Here is a 6,000-nt window from a genome sequence, read left to right as displayed (position 1 = left end):
AGAAAGTTTTAACTGAACTCATCTGGGAAGCGCCATAAGCCATATCCGAGACAAAAACCTGCTCTTTGCCCCTCTCTGGAACTTTGGAAGCCTTTTTGATCCATCCGATTGGACAAACCCAGCTTCCATTTGTAGTCCTTCATGGTGGGTGGTCATGGGAAATCGAGTTCTCTGGATTCTCTAGCAGCAAGGCTGAAGGAAGGCACGAGAGGCAGCTAAAGAAGATTTGTTTTCTTTTATTTTGAAGTACTGCGTGTTGGTAACTTAAGAAAATAACACAAATCATTTTGTACTTTCTGTGTATGTTTATTATTAATGTTATTACTGTTGTTATTATTATTGTATTACAGCATAAATGTAATATATTATTAAAGAATTAAGAACTGAGTGGTGGAGTTTCTCGTTTTTGATACAGTATAAAAAAAACAACAACAGCACCTTGAGGTGCAGCTGAATGGTACTGGCCACTGCTTTTATTTGCCTTGATTGTAAATCTCTGTGCCTTTTATTTTTATTGATCCCCATGGGCAAAGTTCCAACAGAAATGTCATAGCAAGGACTGCATCCAACACCTAAAGCTGCAGTAGGCAAAAATTTGCACGAGGCACAATAAATCCTAAATTTGAGGAAGAAACAAAGAAAAAAAACCAGCCTGGCTCCTCTACCTCCCACCAGATGAGCACAGGGACAATGTATGTGCTTTATAAGCGGTAACGCATAAGAGCATACTGACTCTTGGCTTCACGCATGACTTAGACCCTGCTCTCAGAGGTGAAAGTCTTCAGAGTGTCAAACCAAATTGGCTAAAATCTTCAGTTACAGGCCGGTTTTTCTAAAGCTTGAAAGCAGAGCCCAGAGGAGATGCAGGAGTCTACTTCACTCTCAGAAAAAATGTCACAAAGCAATCACCCCGAGCCCAAAGTGACGCCGTTAGGACCAAAAGCCCAAACCCAAAAGAAAAGTTACATTTACATTATTAAACAGAAAATCAGTAGATGTTAGGATCAGTCTGTCACTGACAAATTTCAACAGCAGCCAGATACTTCTAAAAAAAAAAAAAAGAAGAAAATGAAAGGAAAACATTTTAATCAGAGTATCAAGTCAGTAAATATTCTGGGATATTGATGTGGTCAGCTAAGTAGCTGAGGGGGTTGTTAATCAGTTTCAGCTGCTTCGGTGTTAATGAAATTAAAAACAGGTGCACTTGAGGGGCAACAATTAGACAACCCCCAAAACAGTGGCTAGGGGTCAGCGTACCTATAGCACGAGGCGATACTTGGACCCTACAGAGTGTGTGTTAGGTAATCTGGCTCCTCTGGGATGGCACATAAATAGAGGTCATTTCCACAAGTTTAGCTGTGTCTCACCACAGTCTCAAAAGAAGGACAGTTACCCAAGAGAGCTGGAGAGGGGAGGGAAATGTTGTTAACCCATTAGCAGCACCGGAATCTGCTCCTTTGTCCAAAGAGGAAAATGATGAGCACTGCACCTGTTTTCCTCCCCTCACCTCAACCGGTCTCAAAAGATAGCTGCCCCTCTCTGTGCCTGGTTCTGCCAGGTTTTTCTTCCTGTTAAAAGAGCGTTTTTCCTTCCCACTCTTGCCAAGTGCTTGCTCAAAGGGGGTTGTTTAATTGTTGGGATTTTCTTTGTATTATTTTCGAGTTTATAATTTACAAGTGGCTTCCGGCAGCTGTTGTTGTGATTTGGCACAAAATAAACAAAATTGAATTGAATTGATTTGAATTGCCAGACCTAAAAAATGGCCTCCAGCAGCACTGTTGTGACTGTCTCTGACCATTATTATTATTATTATTATTATCATTATTATTATCATTATTATTATTATTATCATTATTATTATTATTATTATTAAAAGCCAGAGAGAGCTTTTGGTTAGTGAAGCCATGTTTTAAATCCTTGATCTGAATCCTTGAAGCTTTTGTTCTAAAACCACATTCTGGATCATTTTCCTTTCTGATTCTAAAAATGACAGTAATTTCCAAAATAAATGTCTTTTTTTTTTTTCCCCCAATTGTACATGTACATAATCTCCTAAATGAGAATATAAACTAATCGAAAAATTGTTTACTGAGATCACAGAGAGAGGAAGCCAAAGACCGTTCCAACAAAAAGACTTCCAAGCCTTTCAAGAGGATTCAGCCTCTGGTGGAGGTTCAATAAAATTCAGATTTAAGGCACTTATACCTTGGAATAACTTTCGGACCTGGAAGCTATGTCCATCTTTTATACTTTCTATGGCTCCCCAAAGGCCCCAAAAACCGTCAGTGACCCTCTTTTGCATGCAGGCCTCCATCAGAGGCCCCTGTGGAGACAGCAGTGTCACAGCTGCAGCCCTGAGCGCTGTACCTGGGAGTAGTACGACCTCCAGCGCCCAACTAGGCACACCTCAGCTTCCCCTCAACCCATCTGTCTGTTCCACGCGTCTCCCACAGACCACCGCTCATGCTCAGTCCTTCACTTTATTTAACCAGGATGAGACGCTCAGCACAATTACTGCTTTCCAGGGAACGCACACATACATGTCGCCTGCTCATACATTCTCAGACATCTCTACCTGCCGTATCTCCCCTTCTCTCCTCCCATCTCATTACCCTCTTGTGTGAGCGCCCTCACCCCTCCCACCCCATCCCTTCATCTCCGTCTCTGTAACCTAACTCCCCCCCCCCACCACGCCTTTTCTCTCCCTCTATCTGACACTCAGCAGGGCCGCTCTCCATCTCTCTCTGTGCCTCCAGGCAAACATATGCTGCTCTTCCCGTCAGATTCCGGTGTGTTTGAGAGAGGAGGGATTGTTTAATGTTTATTAATCACCTGTCTGTGGCGGAGAGAGGAGATGGGATGATGGAGCCACACACACGCTGCCTCTCCCTCTCTCATACACATGGGTTTACAGTCGCTCTAACACACACCAGCTCAGCTGTGAGGTTGGCCTGGTTTTCTTATTTCCAGCTGCATGCAAGTGTGCTCGTTTACTGTAATGCTTCTGATACGCAGACAAAACCGATGAACTTCTTGTTTCAGCTTCTTGTTAGTGAATCACAAAGATTCCTTTCTTTTATTTCCACTTAAAGGTTCAGTACTGGACAAATTTTTAGCAATAAAAGGATTTAAATTAGATATAAAAAGGTAAAAATAAACATATCCAGGGTTTAAAGTGTGGACCGTGGTCCAGTGGTGGCCCTCTAAACCATTTAATGCTGTCTGAACGCAAGCCTGAATACACTTGATTCATTCTCAGTTTATATTATACTTTTAATTACAGTTAGAAATCCATTTTTAATCTGTTTTTCTTTATATAAATTTGAGCTGTTTCACTTGATAAAGCCTTCTACTGTATTTTGTTGTCTCTAATTAGTTAAATGCATTTCATGATTTAGTTTTTCCTCATTGAGATATTTATGTTGCCAAACTTTGCTGTTATTGAGCTATTCTTTAAGCTTTTATATTTAAGGCTGTGTTTGGGGGTTTGGCTACTGTAACAGAAATTCTTAAACTTTTGGTATAAATGAAGGATATTTTATACTTTTGCAGCGGCACAGAATGATCCAAGGATGTATTTCTCTTTAGTATTTTCGCCAAAAAAATAGAAAAAAGTATTTAAAAACTCAGCTGACGTCCAGAAAAGTAACCACTTCCTCAATACCGGTGAAAAACTAAAAACCAGGACAGTGAAGATAATTAGCAACATAAACCACCGTCCTCTGAGCAGATAAACTGCTTTTTTTTAGCCTTTCTAAACACCATCTTTGAATATTTAGGGAGAGAAAAAACTGAGACGGAGCAGACCAACATCGATCTGAAACTGTTTTAGCTATTGTAGCAAAAGTTTACAAGGTTCATCTACTTCTCTTTTTTTTTCTTTGTGCCCCTCTTTAAAAAAAAAACAAACCCAAACTTTATCTACTGTTCGGACCTTGATGTAGACTGAATTGGTTAAATTTAAGTCCTCTTATGGAAATTTATAGCTAAAAAACTTCATAACTATTTTATACAAATGCACGAAATTGACTTTGGATGAGAATACTTCTCTTTAAAATTTGAAATGACAATCTCAGGGTGTATATATCAAACTGAACCAATCAGCCGTATGCAATCTTCTCTAATTTCAAGTGAAAATGTAGTTTATAATTTATTTGTATGTGAGGTTGTGAAGTCAGTTGTTCTTTGTTGTTAACCCTTCTTCTGATTACAATATGAACACTTTATTTTGAAAGCCCATTGACTGGTCTCTCTGTTAACACCAGAGCGGCTGCTCTGGTATAACCTTTGTTATATCATCTTAAATGGAATCAGATTCAGGGGAAGTTGTGTTTTTGTGCTAGCTTTGAAATACCTGCTCACGTGATCAATCAGGACACCTGTAAAATGTAACCTGACTGATAATTAATGTTTAATCTCTTCCTGACAGGTAAATCAAAATGTGGCAGCTCATATTTAACAAACCACACACCAGTATTACCTACAGGGCTCACTAGCAAACAATTTCAGCTTGTTCAAAGGTAAATATCATTTAACAGATGCGCGCGGCGATACATTTACCGACATACATAATTAAATCAGTGAATAATGTTTGAGTGAAATCTCAGCAGAGGATTGGAAATCAGCTTGTGCTGCAGCTCGGATTGTGTAGACATTGAGATTAACACACCATAACTGGCTGAGCACATTTAACATCGGCCAAGTTAAGCTGTTAAAATAAAAATATATACTGGAGATATGAACACAAGTGTGCAGATAAAAGAAAAGTTTCTTTGTGTTGGCAGAAAGAGAAGATTATTTAAAAAGACTACTTTTAATGTGTTTGTATCCAGAAGAAAGAATTACCACAAAATAAGCATTTTTTAAAGGTTAATACCATTACTTAAAAAAAGAAAAACTCAATGAAATTTAGGACAGCGACAGACAAACAGTGCATGATTGTGAAGGTTTATGAAAGAAGTGAATGTTTTGGATTTTATTGAGTGTCAGAATAGTTTGCTGTAACCCTGCAGGTTGTTGTTTGTTTCTTTTGTTTTCTGGTCTGTGGACTGTAACATGTGGAAATGAAGGAGCAGTTTGTTGTTCGTATGTCTATGGTGGGTTCTTGTTCATTTCATTCTCTTAAACATGTGAAGTCAAATTGATCATTGGTGGTCATCTGAACCCTATAATAATAGAATATGTCCTGTGTGTGTGTTTAATTCTTCTTAAAAGCTTGCAATTAGGGAAATAATAATAATAAAAACATAATTGTAACCATCCATTTTTGCTGTTGACCTTTTTCCCCTGCCCTGAAAGTCTTTTTGGGGGGTGAAAAACATGTGGGACAAACCAAGTGTTTGTGTGGGACACGTTAACAGTGGTGGGAGGAAGGCACATCTATTTGATCTAAATGCAACTGTTTCAACTCCTTTGCCAAGTGAATGCATTAAAACTAAAAGGAAGCTTAGCTGCTTTCTAGCCTGGCAACAGTAATAGAGGATGCACCCAGACTGCCAAATGCATTTATTTATTTTACATTTTTTCTGTTCATAATATGTCTAACAACAAAATAGATAACCCCTCCATTTCTCAGAAAATACTGTTGCTTCATTTTCATCACGTCCAACAAAATCTGCAAAGCTTGTGACTTCTTGGCGCTTTAAAGGGCAGGGTGCTAGGTGATAATAATAAAAAGCTTTCCCTTCACATGTTCTGGGTAAAAGCCAGACTTTATGTACGTCTTGCATAATCAGTGAAAATGTACGACATTGTCTCGAGATGTGAAAAAGTCGAACGAGGAATAAAAAATGGCGTGTAGCACCACATAAAGCAGGACATGTGGTCACCCTGCACACAGCTTGTGTGATCGTACTACTTCTCGCTTGTGCTACACGTGTTTGTCTTTACCATAAATCTCACACAATCGTAAGAAAGCTGCTTTTCTCTTTACATGCGCACGCGTGTTTTAATACACGTGTACGAGGAGCGTAAGCAAGTGTACATTACCCACATGCCCTC

The sequence above is a fragment of the Haplochromis burtoni genome, unplaced genomic scaffold, assembly GCF_018398535.1.
Source record: "Haplochromis burtoni strain Fernald_Lab_line unplaced genomic scaffold, NCSU_Asbu1 Contig_149, whole genome shotgun sequence".
Lineage (NCBI taxonomy): Eukaryota > Metazoa > Chordata > Actinopteri > Cichliformes > Cichlidae > Haplochromis > Haplochromis burtoni.
Note: the sequence above shows the minus strand (reverse complement) of the source record.